Source organism: Coregonus clupeaformis, chromosome 9, assembly GCF_020615455.1.
Source record: "Coregonus clupeaformis isolate EN_2021a chromosome 9, ASM2061545v1, whole genome shotgun sequence".
NCBI classification, from domain to species: Eukaryota; Metazoa; Chordata; class Actinopteri; order Salmoniformes; family Salmonidae; genus Coregonus; species Coregonus clupeaformis.
The window spans coordinates 15,789,784-15,808,224 of record NC_059200.1 but is presented as its reverse complement, the minus strand read 5'-3'; the positions used below and the strand labels follow the sequence as shown (position 1 = coordinate 15,808,224).

Sequence of the window (18,441 nt, the reverse complement as noted above, 5' to 3'; positions counted from 1 at the left end):
CATGTATCGTGAGATTTTGAGTGAAAACCTCCTTCCATCAGCAAGGGCATTGAAGATGAAACGTGGCTGGGTCTTTCAGCATGACAATGATCCCAAACACACCGCCCGGGCAACGAAGGAGTGGCTTCGTAAGAAGCATTTCAAGGTCCTGGAGTGGCCTAGCCAGTCTCAAGATCTCAACCCCAAAGAAAATCTTTGGAGGGAGTTGAAAGTCCGTGTTGCCCAGCGATAGCCCCAAAACATCACTGCTCTAGAGGAGATCTGCATGGAGGAATGGGCCAAAATACCAGCAACAGTGTGTGAAAACCTTGTGAAGACTTACAGAAAACGTTTGACCGGTGTCATTGCCAACAAAGGGTATATAACAAAGTATTGAGAAACTTTTCTTATTGACCAAATACTTATTTTCCACCATAATTTGCAAATAAATTCATTAAAAATCCTACAATGTGATTTTCTGTAATTTTTTTTCTCATTTTGTCTGTCATAGTTGACGTGTACCTATGATGAAAATTACAGGCCTCTCTCATCTTTTTAAGTGGGAGAACTTGCACAATTGGTGTCTGACTAAATACTTTTTTCCCCCACTGTATTACCAGGTCCAAATCCCTTAACTCTGATTATAGTCTATATATTACCAGGTCCAAATCCCTTAACTCTGATTAGAGTCTATATATTACCAGGTCCAAATCCTATAACTCTGATTAGAGTCTACCAGTGAGCTTTCTCTCAAGGTCTCCATTATAATAGGTATTATAGTGGTGTAAAAGTAAAAAAAAAACTCTGATTATAGTCTATATATGACCAGGTCCAAATCCCTTAACTCTGATTAGAGTCTATATATGACCAGGTCCAAATCCCTTAACTCTGATTATAGTCTATATATGACCAGGTCCAAATCCCTTAACTCGGATTATAGTCTATATATGACCAGGTCCAAATCCCTTAACTCGGATTATAGTCTATATATGACCAGGTCCAAATCCCTTAACTCTGATTAGAGTCTATATATGACCAGGTCCAAATCCCTTAACTCGGATTATAGTCTATATATGACCAGGTCCAAATCCCTTAACTCTGATTAGAGTCTATATATAACCAGGTCCAAATCCCTTAACTCTGATTATAGTCTATATATGACCAGGTCCAAATCCCTTAACTCGGATTATAGTCTATATATGACCAGGTCCAAATCCCTTAACTCTGATTATAGTCTATATATGACCAGGTCCAAATCCCTTAACTCTGATTAGAGTCTACCAGTGAGCTTTCTCTCAAGGTCTCCATTATAATAGGTATTATAGTGGTGTAAAAGTAAAAAAAAAAAACTCAGATTATAGTCTATATATGACCAGGTCCAAATCCCTTAACTCTGATTAGAGTCTACCAGTGAGCTTTCTCTCAAGGTCTCCATTATAATAGGTATTATAGTGGTGTAAAAGTAAAAAAAAAACTCCGATTATAGTCTATATATGACCAGGTCCAAATCCCTTAACTCTGATTAGAGTCTATATATGACCAGGTCCAAATCCCTTAACTCTGATTAGAGTCTATATATGACCAGGTCCAAATCCCTTAACTCTGATTATGAAAATATTTCATTCAAATCCAATGAATCTTGATTATTTATTTGTTTGATAGATCATTTGGCACCGGCTATATATTTAATGCGATATATTAACAATGGAATGATTTCATTAAATATACATGTTTTATGTATAATCATTGATTTATAAATCTGTGTAATGTCTTGCTTTTTTCTAAATTTTTCCTTTCAAAATTAATTTCTTATTTCACATTAACAGCAGTTTATATGACGATAGATGACAAGTCATGTAGCTTCTGTAGGGCTGCTGCGTCGCTGAAGGGCCTCAGCACAAACCTGAAATAACAGTTGTGGTGGTGCTTGTCACATCAAGGTCTCTGTGATGAGTAATTATTTCTAACCTATCATTTCCTATCAGTAGAGGCCAAGAGAACCTGCAAAAAGATAGAAAAATCTCTCTATCCGTTCTATTGAGCTCTCCCTCCATCCATTTATCTCTATTTTTTTTTTCTCCCTCCATCCATTTTCCTTTCAAAATGATCAGGTTTGTTCTTAGTGGCACACTACTGGTCAGTCTCTCCCTGTCTCTCTCTCCCTGTCTCTCTCTCCCTGTCTCTCTCTCTCCCTGTCTCTCTCTCTCCCTGTCTCTCTCTCCTGTCTCTCTCTCTCTCTCTCTCTCTCTCTCTCTCTCTCTCTCTCTCTCTCTCTCTCTCTCTCTCTCTCTCTCTCTCTCTCTCTCTCTCTCTCTCTCTCTCTCTCTCTCTCTCTCTCTCTCACTGTCTCTCTCTCCCTGTCTCTCTCTCTCCCTGTCTCTCTCTCCCTGTCTCTCTCTCTCTCCCTGTCTCTCTGTCTCTCTCTCTCTCTCTCTCTCTCTCTCTCTCTCTCTCTCTCTCTCTCTCTCTCTCTCTCTCTCTCTCTCTCTCTCTCTCTCTCTCTCTCTCTATTTCTCTCTCACTCACACACATACACACTGAGATTTATGGCCTTGCAGACATTGATTTTCTGCAGCATCGCAGCGCTCAACATTTCTGATGGTTCTCATGGTGAGGAGCACACTGACTCCACAATGCGGGACATGTACTGTGTGCGTGCTTGTGTGGGTGTGGGAATGTGTGTTTGTGTGTCTCTGTGTGTGTGTGTGTGTGTGTGTGTGTGTGTGTGTGTGCTGGCTATGGAAACCCCCACCGCCCCTGTGCAATAACCCTAGAAATACCTTGAGAAATATGCAAATCATTGATTAGTTTGCATTGTGCTGCTACCTCCAGTCACCCTTGAAAGGGCTCTGAGTTGATCTCTCATTCTCCAGACAGGGAATGCAAAAACACATATATATATTACCAGGCCCAAAGCCCCCCCTCTCCCTCTCCATGCTGTTCTATATATTACCAGGATAGAGGGAAGGAGGAGAGGAGAGGAGATAGAGAGGAGAGGGGATAGAGTTGAGGGGTAGAGAGGAGAGGGGGTTAGAGGAGAGGAGAGGGGATAGAGAGGAGAGGGGTAGAGAGGAGAGGAGAGGGGCTTAGAGGAGAGGAGAGGGGATAGAGAGGAGAGGGGTAGAGAGGAGAGGGGGTTAGAGGAGAGGAGAGGGATAGAGTTGAGGGGTAGAGAGGAGAGGGGGGTTAGAGGAGAGGAGAGGGGATAGGAGTTGAGGGGTAGAGAGGAGAGGGGGTTAGAGGAGAGGAGAGGAGAGGGGTAGAGAGGAGAGGGGTAGAGAGGAGAGGAGAGGGGCTTAGAGGAGAGGAGATAGAGTTGAGGGGTAGAGAGGAGAGGGGGTTAGAGGAGAGGAGAGGGGATAGAGTTGAGGGGTAGAGAGGAGAGGGGGTTAGAGGAGAGGAGGGGATAGAGTTGAGGGGTAGAGAGGAGAGGGGCTTAGAGGAGAGGAGAGGGGCTTAGAGGAGAGGAGATAGAGTTGAGGGGTAGATAGGAGAGGGGGGTTAGAGGAGAGGAGAGGAGAGAGAGGGGGTTAGAGGAGGAGAGGGGGCTTAGAGGAGAGGAGATAGATAGAGAGAGGGGGTTAGAGGAGAGGAGAGGGGCTTAGAGGAGAGGAGAGGGGGTTAGAGGAGAGGAGAGGGGCTTAGAGGAGAGGAGATAGAGTTGAGGGGGTAGAGAGGAGAGGGGGTTAGAGGAGAGGAGAGGGGCTTAGAGGAGAGGAGAGGGGTTAGAGGAGAGGAGAGGGGGCTTAGAGGAGAGGAGATAGAGTTGAGGGGTAGAGAGGAGAGGGGGTTAGAGGAGAGGAGATAGAGTTGAGGGGTAGAGAGGAGAGGGGGTTAGAGGAGAGGAGAGGGGCTTAGAGGAGAGGAGATCGAGTTGAGGGGGTAGAGAGGAGAGGGGTTAGAGGAGAGGAGAGGGGCTTAGAGGAGAGGAGAGGGGGTTAGAGGAGAGGAGAGGGGTTAGAGGAGAGAGAGGGGCTTAGAGGAGAGGAGATAGAGTTGAGGGGTAGATAGGAGAGGGGGTTAGAGGAGAGGAGTAGATGAGGGGTAGATAGGAGGGGGGTTAGAGGAGAGGAGAGGAGATAGAGTTGAGGGGTAGAGAGGAGAGGGGGTTAGAGGAGAGGAGATAGAGTTGAGGGGTAGAGAGGAGAGGGGGTTAGAGGAGAGGAGAGATGAAGGTGATAGAGGAGGGGAGAGGAGGGGGATAGAAGAGATGGGGGATAGAAGAGAGGGGGAGAGAGGAGAGGGGGAGAGAAGAGATGGGGAGAGAGGAGAGGGAGAGAGTAGGGGAGCAGAGAGGGAAGAAAGACAGGAGAGCAGAGGGGAGGGGGAGACAACTCACTTCCTTGTTTAAGTCACTTGAGCTGCTCGCACTTTGAAGTGCACAATCAGAGTTGGTAAATTACCGTTACATTTACCCGTTAAACTGTAATCCGTAACATAACTTTTAGATTACCCAAATTCAGTAACGTAATCTGATTACTTTCCGCTACTTTTGGATTACTTTCCCCGTAAGTGGCATCTTCCTTCCTGTTCTCTCCTCTCTTGTAATCAGTTACTCCCTAACCCTGTCCACAATGTAGTTGGGAGGTTCTAAGGTTTACACTAGATGGTGATGGACTGAGAGATCAGCCAATTAAAACCATTGGTTGTTTCGTCCGCTCCTGCCATAGACTTCCATTCCCGTTCTGAGGCGCTGTGAAACCATATGGTTCGACAGAGAGCGAGCCGGTTGGTGGGTGAGATTATGCTGTGTTTGGGCTAGCGCTGTGAATGGGTATTGTCTGTCACTCTGTTAAGACATTGTCCTGGATCAGGGGGATAAGATGCCTGGGCCCGTATTCCTAAAATGTCTCATAGTAGGAGTCCTGCTCTAGGATCAGTTTAGTCTTTTAGATCATAATGAATAAGATGACATGGACCGGGCGGCACCTGATACTAGATCAGCACTACTACTCTGAGCTGCTGAAGCCGTCACCTCCTCCAGTGAGCTGATCCCAGACCAGTGGCTGAGGACAAACTAGGATGGCAAAATTCACTTAACTTTCCCTAAATTCCTAGCCTCAGCAGTGAAGATGGTGGATCAGGCTACGAAATATCCAGGTTTTTTTCCAGAAATCCCTGTGCGTGGAATGTTCCCGGAGTCGGAAGGGAATAAGAAGGACATTCGTAATCCTCCTACCAAGATTTCTGGAAAACATGGGAACTTTGCACCACTATGTATAGATCAGTCTACTGCAGGAGGAGTGAAGAATGAAAGAATGAGAGGGAGGCCACACACACACACACACACACACACACACACACACACACACACACACACACACACACACACACTCTGATAGGGAGGGAGGCCACTGCTGAGACAGATATTGACATGCAGTTTTAGTGATAAATGTATTGCTGTACACCGCAGCTCAAGGTCAGCCGCTCTCTACGTGCTTTATGTGTGTGGGTTTGGCACAGACAGTAGAGCTAAAGATCATTTGCTAAATTATATCCTACCTTTTTGTGTAGCATGTTGTATGTAGCGTGTTGCATGTAGCGTGTTGCATGTAGCGCGTTGTATGTAGCGTGTTGTATGTAGTGTTTTATGTTATGTTAGTGTGTTGTATGCAGTGTTTTATGTTATGTCATGTGTTGTATATAGCATGTTATATGTAGCGTGTTGTGTGCAGTGTTTTATATAGCATGTTGTATGTAGCATCTTGTATGTAGCGTGTTGTATGTTGTGTTGTATGATATGTAGCATGTTGTATGTAGCGTGTTGTGTGTAGAGTGTTGAATGTAGCATGTTGTATGTAGCGTCTTGTGTGTAGCGTGTTGTATGCAGTGTTTTATGATATGTTGTATGGAGAGTGTTGTATGTAGCATGTTGTATGTAGCGTGTTGTATGCAGCATTTTATGTTATTTAGTGTGTCGTATTCAGTGTTGTATGTAGTGTGTTGTATGTAGCATGTTGTATGCAATTGTAATTGTTCTGACCCGCTAGCCGACCCTTGGGTTGAAGGAATGTTTTCATTCCACCCACCAGCCTTGGGTATCCGACTCGATGGAGGACTCTACCAATGTAACTCTACACAGACGTGCTCTAAACAGACGTGCTCTACACAGACGTGTTCTAAACAGACGTGCTCTAAACAGACGTGCTCTAAACAGACGTGCTCTACACAGACGTGCTCTAAACAGACGTGCTCTACACAGACGTGTTCTAAACAGACGTGCTCTAAACAGACGTGCTCTAAACAGACGTGTTCTAAACAGACGTGCTCTAAACAGACGTGCTCTACACAGACGTGCTCTAAACAGACGTGCTCTAAACAGACGTGCTCTAAACAGACGTGCTCTAAACAGACGTGCTCTAAACAGACGTGTTCTAAACAGACGTGCTCTAAACAGACGTGCTCTAAACATACGTGCTCTAAACAGACGTGCTCTAAACAGACGTGCTCTAAACAGACGTGCTCTAAACAGACGTGCTCTAAACAGACGTGTTCTAAACAGACGTGCTCTAAACAGACGTGCTCGAAACAGACGTGTTCTAAACAGACGTGCTCTAAACAGACGTGCTCTAAACAGACGTGTTCTAAACAGACGTGCTCTAAACAGACGTGTTCTAAACAGACGTGCTCTAAACAGACGTGCTCTAAACAGACGTGTTCTAAACAGACGTGCTCTAAACAGACGTGTTCTAAACAGACGTGTTCTAAACAGACGTGCTCTACACAGACGTGCTCTACACAGACGTGCTCTACACAGACGTGCTCTACACAGACGTGCTCTAAACAGACGTGCTCTAAACAGACGTGTTCTAAACAGACGTGCTCTAAACAGACGTGCTCTAAACAGACGTGCTCTAAACAGACGTGCTCTACACAGACGTGCTCTACACAGAACAAGATGCGCTTGTTTTGAGATCAAAGCGAGAGCTGCATGTAGCCACGTGTGCACATTCTGTTCATATTCTTTGCTAGTTAGTGAGTTATTATTCCAGTTATAGATCATTTGTAGTTAGCAATAGTGGAGTGATTACTTCCTACAGGAGCACAAAACATGTACATTTCTAGACATCTTTGAAAAGCGAGTCAGGTAAAGAGCTTTTTTTTGTTGTCTTAAAGGGGCAGTGTTGTATTTTGAGACAGGCTTGAAATAAGCTAAGTAGCCAATAGGCAGAGGGTAGTATAATTTGTCTGATTCTCTGTAATAATGGTATGGGAATAATAATGCATTTTATTTTGTAAAGTGGGTTCTTGCATCAAACAACACAACATTTTCAGTGGATGAGTGGATAAAGAGTTTTTTTCAAAAGTAATGGAATGTAGGTCTACACTGAACACCACACGTTGGCTGCTACTGTAGGCTGAATGATAGAATAGCTATTTCCATGTTTAAATGTTATGGGATTCATTTTCTCCATTGTTTTTGATGGTAGGCCACTCTGGTAGGCCTACATTATGATCAAATAGCCACAGTAGCCTACATGGCCACTGTTAAACGGTAACTTAAAGCGGGTGCAGCCTCAGTGTTCACAGTAAACGCGCGCCGGAAGTTGCACAGAATTTTCACAACGTTACGCTCAGCAGACCTGAAATTTGCTCAGTGCCGAAAACAATTAGAGGGAACATTGAACTCTACTATGGGGTCAGGTGTTCTGGGTTGTTGATGAGTGTATCAATGTTTTATGGTTTAGTTATCCTTACTTCTCTTTCTCACTGTAGACTGACTTTATTTTTTTTCTCTCTCTCTCTCTCTCTCGCTCTCTCTCTCTCTCCTCTCTCTAACCCTCTCTCTCTCTCTCTCTCTCTCTCCTCTCTCTAACCCTCTCTCTCTCTCTCTCTCTCTCTCTCTCTCTCTCTCTCTCTCTCTCTCTCTCTCTCTCTCTCTCTCTCTCCTCTCTCTAACCCTCTCTCTCTCTCTCTCTCCTCTCTCTAACCCTCTCTCTCTCTCGCTCTCTCCTCTCTCTCTAACCCTCTCTCTCTCTCTCTCTCACTCTCTCCTCTCTGGTCTCTCTCTCTCTGTCGCTGTCTCTCTCGCTCAGAATATCCATGGTCATAAGGGTCCCATCACAGCGGTGTCGTCTGCTCCAGACGGGAGGTACCTGGCCACCTACTCTAACGCGGACAGCCACATCTCCTTCTGGCAGGTCTGTACACACAACGCACACACTCGCAAGCACACACCACGCAGATATACACACACACACACCCTTCATAGAAGATAGTGGCGGGACATAGCTTTAATGGCCCACATAGTTTAGGCCTGCTCCAGTCTGTCGTGCCTCCGACCTACTAGTACAAACACACACAGTCTACTGTCCTGTTACCAGCAGCAAGTAGCTCTGTCTGAGGGGAGAGGAGGGGAGGGAAAATGAGAGGAGGGGAGGGGAGGGGAGAGAGGAGAGGAGAGGAGAGGAGGGGAGGGGCGGGGAGAGGAGAGGAGAGAGGGGCGGGAGAGGAGGGGAGGGGCGAGAGAGTGGAGGGGAGGGGAGAGGAGAGTGGAGGGAAGGGAAGGGGAGAGGAGAGAGGAGGGGAGAGGAGGGGAGAGAGGGAGAGGCGAGAGGAGGGGAGAGGAGAGGAGGGAAGGGGTAGAGGCGAGAGGAAAGGGGGAGGGGAGAGAGGAGGGGAGGGGAGAAAGGAGAGGAGGAGAGAGAGGAGGGAGGGGAGAGAGGAGAGGAGGGGAGGGGAGAGAGGAGGGGAGGGAGAGAGGAGAGAGGAGGGGAGAGAGAGGAGGGGAGGGGAGAGGAAGGGAGAGAGGAGGAGAGGTGAGGTGAGAGGAGGGGAGGGGAGAGGAGCGGAGGGGAGAGGAAGGGAGAGAGGAGGTGAGGTGAGGGGAGAGAGAGGAGAGGAGGGGAGAGGAAGGGAGAGAGGAGGAGAGGTGAGGGGAGAGAGGGGAGGAGAGAGGAGCGGAGAGCCTAAAACCCCTGACAGTGTCTGTCCTCTCTCACTAATGGTATTACTGTAAGCGTAGACCACGGCTCCCTGCCTGCCTTTCTGCCGGACGCACGGACAGTCGGCTGCAGTGGTAATGAGCTCGCAGACGGTCTGCCGCTCTCCTAGACACGCTGTCGGCCTGGGGTCTAGGGCTTGGGCAAACTGAACTCCTCCCCACTCCTCTCAGCTCTGCTCCATGGCAGGGTGTCTGCCTGTATTCACTCAGGGAGGGATAGTGTTGCTCCAGTTTTAACTCTCAGTCCCTCTCAGGCCCAGCTCAAATTCAGAACAGTTCTTCACATTTGGATCAGTGCCTTTTCCCCACAGACCAAACTGCACTATGAGCTGTGGTGGGAGGGTGGGGGATAAAGGTGTTTATAGTAGTATATCTTGGGGGGTAAAGGTGTTTATAGTAGTGTATCTTGGTGGGGGGTTAAAGGTGTTTATAGTAGTGTATCTTGGTGGGGGGTTAAAGGTGTTTATAGTAGTGTATCTTGGGGGGTGTGGGGTGGGGGGTAAAGGTGTTTATAGTAGTATATCTTGGGGGGAGTAAAGGTGTTTATAGTAGTGTATCTTGGTGGGGGGTTAAAGGTGTTTATAGTAGTATATCTTGGTGGCGGGGGGTTAAAGGTGTTTATAGTAGTATATCTTGGTGGGGGGTTAAAGGTGTTTATAGTAGTGTATCTTGGTGGTGGGGGGTTAAAGGTGTTTATAATAGTGTATCTTGGTGGGGGGTTAAAGGTGTTTATAGTAGTGTATCTTGGGGGGGTGGGGGTGGGGGTAAAGGTGTTTATAGTAGTGTATCTTGGGGGGGGGGGGGTTAAAGGTGTTTATAGTAGTGTATCTTGGTGGGGGGGTTAAAGGTGTTTATAGTAGTGTATCTATATGGGGGGTTAAAGGTGTTTATAGTAGTGTATCTTGGTGGGGGGTTAAAGGTGTTTATAGTAGTGTATCTATGTGGGGGGTTAAAGGTGTTTATAGTAGTGTATCTTGGTGGTGGGGGGGGTTAAAGGTGTTTATAGTAGTGTATCTTGGTGGGGGGGGTTAAAGGTGTTTATAGTAGTGTATCTTGGTGGGGGGGGTTAAAGGTGTTTATAGTAGTGTATCTTGGGGGGGGGGGGGGGGGGGTAAAGGTGTTTATAGTAGTGTATCTTGGGGGGGGGGGGTTAAAGGTGTTTATAGTAGTGTATCTTGGTGGGGGGGTTAAAGGTGTTTATAGTAGTGTATCTATGTGGGGGGTTAAAGGTGTTTATAGTAGTGTATCTTGGTGGTGGGGGTTAAAGATGTTTATAGTAGTGTATCTTGGTGGGGGGGTTAAAGGTGTTTATAGTAGTGTATCTATGTGGGGGTTAAAGGTGTTTATAGTAGTGTATCTTGGTGGTGGGGGGTTAAAGGTGTTTATAGTAGTGTATCTATATGGGGGGTTAAAGGTGTTTATAGTAGTGTATCTTGGTGGTGGGGGGTTAAAGGTGTTTATAGTAGTGTATCTTGGTGGTGGGGGGTTAAAGGTGTTTATAGTAGTGTATCTTGGTGGTGGGGGGTTAAAGGTGTTTATAGTAGTGTATCTTGGTGGTGGGGGGGTGGGGGGTTAAAGGTGTTTATAGTAGTGTATCTTGGTGGTGGGGGGGTGGGGGGTTAAAGGTGTTTATAGTAGTTTATCTTGGTGGGGGGGTTAAAGGTGTTTATAGTAGTGTATCTTGGTGGTGGGGGTTAAAGGTGTTTATAGTAGTGTATCTTGGTGGGGGGTTAAATGTGTTTATAGTAGTGTATCTTGGTGGTGGGGGGTTAAAGGTGTTTATAGTAGTGTATCTTGGGGGGGGTTAAAAGTGTTTATAGTAGTGTATCTTGGTGGTGGGGGGGGTTAAAGGTTTTTATAGTAGTGTATCTATATGGGGGGGGGGTTAAAGGTGTTTATAGTAGTGTATCTTGGGGGGGGGGGGTTAAAGGTGTTTATAGTAGTGTATCTTGGTGGTGGGGTTAAAGGTGTTTATAGTAGTGTATCTTGGTGGTGGGGGGTTAAAGGTTTTTATAGTAGTGTATCTATATATGGGGGGGTTAAAGGTGTTTATAGTAGTGTATCTTGGTGGGGGGGGGGTTAACAGTGTTTATAGTAGTGTATCTTGGTGGTGGGGGGGTTAAAGGTGTTTATAGTAGTGTATCTTGGTGGGGGGGGGGTTAAAGGTGTTTATAGTAGTGTATCTTGGTGGGGGGGTTAAAGGTGTTTATAGTAGTGTATCTTGGTGGTGGGGGGTAAAGGTGTTTATAGTATTGTATCTTGGTGGTGGGGAGGTTAAAGGTGTTTATAGTAGTGTATCTTGGTGGGGGCTAAAGGTGTTTATAGTAGTGTATCTTGGTGGGGGGAGTTAAAGGTGTTTATTATAGTGTATCTTGGTGGGGGGTTAAAGGTGTTTATAGTAGTGTATCTTGGTGGTGGGGGTAAAGGTGTTTATAGTAGTGTATCTTGGTGGTGGGGGGTTAAAGGTGTTTATAGTAGTGTATCTTGGTGGGGGGGTTAAAGGTGTTTATAGTAGTGTATCTTGGTGGTGGGGGTGGGGGGTTAAAGGTGTTTATAGTAGTGTATCTTGGTGTATCTTGGTGGGGGTTAAAGGTGTTTATAGTAGTGTATCTTGGGGGTTAAAAGTGTTTATAGTAGTGTATCTTGGGGGGGTTAAAGGTGTTTATAGTAGTGTATCTTGGTGGGGGGGGGTTAAAGGTGTTTATAGTAGTGTATCTTGGTGGGGGGGGTAAAGGTGTTTATAGTAGTGTATCTTGGTGGTGGGGGGGGGTTAAAGGTGTTTATAGTAGTGTATCTTGGTGGGGGGTTAAAGGTGTTTATAGTAGTGTATCTTGGTGGGGGGTTAAAGGTGTTTATAGTAGTGTATCTTGGTGGGGGGTTAAAGGTGTTTATAGTAGTGTATCTTGGTGGTGGGGGGGGGGGGTTAAAGGTGTTTATAGTAGTGTATCTTGGTGTATCTTGGTGGGGGTTAAAGGTGTTTATAGTAGTGTATCTTGGTGGTGGGGGTGGTTAAAGGTGTTTATAGTAGTGTATCTTGGTGGGGGGGGTTAAAGGTGTTTATAGTAGTGTATCTTGGTGGGGGGTTAAAGGTGTTTATAGTAGTGTATCTTGGTGGGGGTTAAAGGTGTTTATAGTAGTGTATCTTGGTGGTGGGGGGTTAAAGGTGTTTATAGTAGTGTATCTTGGTGGGGGGGGTTAAAGGTGTTTATAGTAGTGTATCTTGGTGGGGGGTTAAAGGTGTTTATAGTAGTGTATCTTGGTGGTGGGGGTGGGGGTGGTTAAAGGTGTTTATAGTAGTGTATCTTGGTGGGGGGTTAAAGGTGTTTATAGTAGTGTATCTTGGTGGTGGGGGGTAAAAGGTGTTTATAGTAGTGTATCTTGGTGGTGGGGGGTTAAAGGTGTTTATAGTAGTGTATCTTGGTGGGGGGGTTAAAGGTGTTTATAGTAGTGTATCTTGGTGGTGGGGGGTGGGGGGTTAAAGGTGTTTATAGTAGTGTATCTTGGTGTATCTTGGTGGGGGGTTAAAGGTGTTTATAGTAGTGTATCTTGGGGGGTTAAAAGTGTTTATAGTAGTGTATCTTGGGGGTTAAAGGTGTTTATAGTAGTGTATCTTGGTGGTGGGGGTTAAAGGTGTTTATAGTAGTGTATCTTGGTGGGGGGGTTAAAGGTGTTTATAGTAGTGTATCTTGGTGGTGGGGGGGTGGTTAAAGGTGTTTATAGTAGTGTATCTTGGTAGGGGGGTTAAAGGTGTTTATAGTAGTGTATCTTGGTGGGGGGTTAAAGGTGTTTATAGTAGTGTATCTTGGGGAGGTTAAAAGTGTTTATAGTAGTGTATCTTGGGGGGGGTTAAAGGTGTTTATATTAGTGTATCTTGGTGGTGGGGGGGTTAAAGGTGTTTATAGTAGTGTATCTTGGTGGGGGGGGGTTAAAGGTGTTTATAGTAGTGTATCTTGGTGGTGGGGGGGTTAAAGGTGTTTATAGTAGTGTATCTTGGGGGGAGGGGTTAAAAGTGTTTATAGTAGTGTATCTTGGGGGGGTAAAGGTGTTTATAGTAGTGTATCTTGGGGGGGGGGGTTAAAGGTGTTTATAGTAGTGTATCTTGGTGGTGGGGGGTTAAAGGTGTTTATAGTAGTGTATCTATATGGGGGTTAAAGGTGTTTATAGTAGTGTATCTTGGTGGGGGTTAACAGTGTTTATAGTAGTGTATCTTGGTGGGGGGTTAAAGGTGTTTATAGTAGTGTATCTTGGGGGGTGTGGGGTGGGGGTAAAGGTGTTTATAGTAGTATATCTTGGGGGGAGTAAAGGTGTTTATAGTAGTGTATCTTGGTGGGGGGGTTAAAGGTGTTTATAGTAGTATATCTTGGTGGCGGGGGGGTTAAAGGTGTTTATAGTAGTATATCTTGGTGGGGGGTTAAAGGTGTTTATAGTAGTGTATCTTGGTGGTGGGGGTTAAAGGTGTTTATAATAGTGTATCTTGGTGGGGGGTTAAAGGTGTTTATAGTAGTGTATCTTGGGGGGTGGGTGGGGGGTAAAGGTGTTTATAGTAGTGTATCTTGGGGGTGGGGGGTTAAAGGTGTTTATAGTAGTGTATCTTGGTGGGGGGTTAAAGGTGTTTATAGTAGTGTATCTATGTGGGGGGTTAAAGGTGTTTATAGTAGTGTATCTTGGTGGGGGGGTTAAAGGTGTTTATAGTAGTGTATCTATGTGGGGGGTTAAAGGTGTTTATAGTAGTGTATCTTGGTGGGGGAGGGGGGTTAAAGGTGTTTATAGTAGTGTATCTTGGTGGGGGTTAAAGGTGTTTATAGTAGTGTATCTTGGTGGGGGTTAAAGGTGTTTATAGTAGTGTATCTTGGGGGGGGGGGGTGGGGGGTAAAGGTGTTTATAGTAGTGTATCTTGGGGGTGGGGGGGGTTAAAGGTGTTTATAGTAGTGTATCTTGGTGGGGGGTTAAAGGTGTTTATAGTAGTGTATCTATGTGGGGGGGGGGGGTTAAAGGTGTTTATAGTAGTGTATCTTGGTGGTGGGGGGTTAAAGATGTTTATAGTAGTGTATCTTGGTGGGGGGGGGTTAAAGGTGTTTATAGTAGTGTATCTATGGGGGGGGGGGTTAAAGGTGTTTATAGTAGTGTATCTTGGTGGTGGGGGTTAAAGGTGTTTATAGTAGTGTATCTATAGTGGGGGTTAAAGGTGTTTATAGTAGTGTATCTTGGTGGTGGGGGGTTAAAGGTGTTTATAGTAGTGTATCTTGGTGGTGGGGGTTAAAGGTGTTTATAGTAGTGTATCTTGGTGGTGGGGGGTTAAAGGTGTTTATAGTAGTGTATCTTGGTGGTGGGGGTGGGGGGTTAAAGGTGTTTATAGTAGTTTATCTTGGTGGGGGGTTAAAGGTGTTTATAGTAGTGTATCTTGGTGGTGGGGGTTAAAGGTGTTTATAGTAGTGTATCTTGGTGGTGGGGGGGGGGGGGTTAAAGGTGTTTATAGTAGTTTATCTTGGTGGGGGGGGTTAAAGGTGTTTATAGTAGTGTATCTTGGTGGTGGGGGGGTTAAAGGTGTTTATAGTAGTGTATCTTGGTGGTGGGGGGTGGGGGGTTAAAGGTGTTTATAGTAGTTTATCTTGGTGGGGGGGTTAAAGGTGTTTATAGTAGTGTATCTTGGTGGTGGGGGGTTAAAGGTGTTTATAGTAGTGTATCTTGGTGGGGGGTTAAATGTGTTTATAGTAGTGTATCTTGGTGGTGGGGGGTTAAAGGTGTTTATAGTAGTGTATCTTGGGGGGTTAAAAGTGTTTATAGTAGTGTATCTTGGTGGTGGGGGTTAAAGGTTTTTATAGTAGTGTATCTATATGGGGGTTAAAGGTGTTTATAGTAGTGTATCTTGGGGGGTTAAAGGTGTTTATAGTAGTGTATCTTGGTGGTGGGGGGTTAAAGGTGTTTATAGTAGTGTATCTTGGTGGTGGGGGTTAAAGGTTTTTATAGTAGTGTATCTATATGGGGGGGGGGTTAAAGGTGTTTATAGTAGTGTATCTTGGTGGGGGGGTTAACAGTGTTTATAGTAGTGTATCTTGGTGGTGGGGGGTTAAAGGTGTTTATAGTAGTGTATCTTGGTGGGGGGTGGGGTTAAAGGTGTTTATAGTAGTGTATCTTGGTGGGGGGGTTAAAGGTGTTTATAGTAGTGTATCTTGGTGGTGGGGGTAAAGGTGTTTATAGTATTGTGTCTTGGTGGTGGGGAGGTTAAAGGTGTTTATAGTAGTGTATCTTGGTGGGGGCTAAAGGTGTTTATAGTAGTGTATCTTGGTGGGGGTTAAAGGTGTTTATTGTAGTGTATCTTGGTGGGGGTTAAAGGTGTTTATAGTAGTGTATCTTGGTGGTGGGGGTAAAGGTGTTTATAGTAGTGTATCTTGGTGGTGGGGGGTTAAAGGTGTTTATAGTAGTGTATCTTGGTGGGGGGTTAAAGGTGTTTATAGTAGTGTATCTTGGTGGTGGGGGGTGGGGGGTTAAAGGTGTTTATAGTAGTGTATCTTGGTGTATCTTGGTGGGGGGTTAAAGGTGTTTATAGTAGTGTATCTTGGGGGGGGTTAAAAGTGTTTATAGTAGTGTATCTTGGGGGGGTTAAAGGTGTTTATAGTAGTGTATCTTGGTGGTGGGGGGTTAAAGGTGTTTATAGTAGTGTATCTTGGTGGGGGGGTTAAAGGTGTTTATAGTAGTGTATCTTGGTGGTGGGGGGTGGTTAAAGGTGTTTATAGTAGTGTATCTTGGTGGGGGTTAAAGGTGTTTATAGTAGTGTATCTTGGTGGGGGGTTAAAGGTGTTTATAGTAGTGTATCTTGGGGGGTTAAAAGTGTTTATAGTAGTGTATCTTGGGGGGTTAAAGGTGTTTATATTAGTGTATCTTGGTGGTGGGGGGTTAAAGGTGTTTATAGTAGTGTATCTTGGTGGGGGGTTAAAGGTGTTTATAGTAGTTATCTTGGTGGTGGGGGTTAAAGGTGTTTATAGTAGTGTATCTTGGGGAGAGGGGTTAAAAGTGTTTATAGTAGTGTATCTTGGGGGTTAAAGGTGTTTATAGTAGTGTATCTTGGGGGGTTAAAGGTGTTTATAGTAGTGTATCTTGGTGGTGGGGGTTAAAGGTGTTTATAGTAGTGTATCTTGGTGGTGGGGGGGTTAAAGGTGTTTATAGTAGTGTATCTATATGGGGGGGGGGTTAAAGGTGTTTATAGTAGTGTATCTTGGTGGGGGGGTAACAGTGTTTATAGTAGTGTATGTTGGTGGTGGGGGGGTTAAAGGTGTTTATAGTAGTGTATCTTGGTGGGGGGTTAAAGGTGTTTATAGTAGTGTATCTTGGTGGGGGGTTAAAGGTGTTTATAGTAGTGTATCTTGGTGGTGGGGGGTAAAGGTGTTTATAGTAGTGTATCTTGGTGGTGGGGGGGTTAAAGGTGTTTATAGTAGTGTATCTTGGTGGGGGGGGGTTAAAGGTGTTTATAGTAGTGTATCTTGGTGGTGGGGGGGGGGGTTAAAGGTGTTTATAGTAGTGTATCTTGGTGTATCTTGGTGGGGGGTTAAAGGTGTTTATAGTAGTGTATCTTGGGGGGGTTAAAAGTGTTTATAGTAGTGTATCTTGGGGGGTTAAAGGTGTTTATAGTAGTGTATCTTGGTGGTGGGGGGGTTAAAGGTGTTTATAGTAGTGTATCTTGGTGGGGGGGGTTAAAGGTGTTTATAGTAGTGTATCTTGGTGGTGGGGGGGGTTAAAGGTGTTTATAGTAGTGTATCTTGGTGGGGGGGTTAAAGGTGTTTATAGTAGTGTATCTTGGTGGGGGTTAAAGGTGTTTATAGTAGTGTATCTTGGGGGTTAAAAGTGTTTATAGTAGTGTATCTTGGGGGAGTTAAAGGTGTTTATATTAGTGTATCTTGGTGGTGGGGGGTTAAAGGTGTTTATAGTAGTGTATCTTGGTGGGGGGTTAAAGGTGTTTATAGTAGTGTATCTTGGTGGTGGGGGTTAAAGGTGTTTATAGTAGTGTATCTTGGGGGAGGGGTTAAAAGTGTTTATAGTAGTGTATCTTGGGGGGTTAAAGGTGTTTATAGTAGTGTATCTTGGGGGGGGTTAAAGGTGTTTATAGTAGTGTATCTTGGTGGTGGGGGGGGTTAAAGGTGTTTATAGTAGTGTATCTTGGTGGTGGGGGGGGTTAAAGGTGTTTATAGTAGTGTATCTATATGGGGGGTTAAAGGTGTTTATAGTAGTGTATCTTGGTGGGGGGGTTAACAGTGTTTATAGTAGTGTATGTTGGTGGTGGGGGGTTAAAGGTGTTTATAGTAGTGTATCTTGGTGGGGGGGTTAAAGGTGTTTATAGTAGTGTATCTTGGTGGTGGGGGGTTAAAGGTGTTTATAGTAGTGTATCTTGGGGGGTTAAAAGTGTTTATAGTAGTGTATCTTGGTGGGGGGTTAAAGGTGTTTATAGTAGTGTATCTTGGTGGGGGTTAACGGTGTTTATAGTAGTGTATCTTGGTGGGGGGTTAAAGGTGTTTATAGTAGTGTATCTTGGGGGGTTAAAGGTGTGTATAGTAGTGTATCTTGGTGGGGGGTTAAAGGTGTTTATAGTAGTGTATCTTGGTGGGGGGTTAAAGGTGTTTATAGTAGTGTATCTTGGTGGGGGGGTTAAAGGTGTTTATAGTAGTGTATCTTGGTGGGGGGGTTAAAGGTGTTTATAGTAGTGTATATTGGTGGTGGGGGGTTAAAGGTGTTTATAGTAGTGTATCTTGGTGGCGGGGGGTTAAAGGTGTTTATAGTAGTGTATCTTGGTGGGGGGTTAAAGGTGTTTATAGTAGTGTATCTTGGTGGTGGGGGGGGTTAAAGGTGTTTATAGTAGTGTATCTTGGGGGGGTTAAAAGTGTTTATAGTAGTGTATCTTGGTGGGGGGTTAAACGTGTTTATAGTAGTGTATCTTTCTTTCTTTCTTTCTTTCTTTCTTTTTCTTATTTTCCCTCCCTCCCTCCCTCCCTCCCTCCCTCCCTCCCTCCCTCCCTCCCTCCCTCCCTCCCTCCCTCCCTCCCTCCCTCCCTGCCTCCCTCCCTTCCTTCCTTCCTTCCTTCCTTCCTTCCTTCCTTCCTTCCTTCCTTCCTCTCCTCTCTCCAGATGAATACGTCTCTGCTGGGCAGTATTGGCATGCTGAACTCTACCCCCCGAGCTGAAGTGTATCAAGACCTACCAGGTCCCCCCAGTGCAGCCTGCCTCTCCTGGCTCTCAGTACGCCCTGAAGCTGGCCCGCCTTATCTGGACCTCCAACCGAAACGTCATCCTCATGGCCCACCGCTTCATGGTCTGAGGGGGTCAGGAGTTAGTGGTTAAAGGTCACCGCCAGGGGTTCAACCAACTAACCACACCCAGGAAGGAATCAAGAGGAGTCTGTGCACCGATTGTTTACATTGTTTAGTATTACTACCGTTTTATTTTTCAGTTATTTACGCTGTTGTCCATTCCAATTCCTCCGATCCCTTTTTATCAAGTTGTTGTTTTTCCTCTTCCTCCCCAGACGTTTC

At 45.2% G+C, this 18,441-nt stretch overlaps 1 pseudogene; it reads left to right on the top strand.

Annotated features, from left to right (window-relative positions):
• LOC121574507 overlaps positions 1-18,227 on the top strand; it is a 501,964-nt pseudogene extending 483,737 nt beyond the window's left edge.
• The last annotated feature ends 214 nt before the right edge of the window (positions 18,228-18,441 follow it).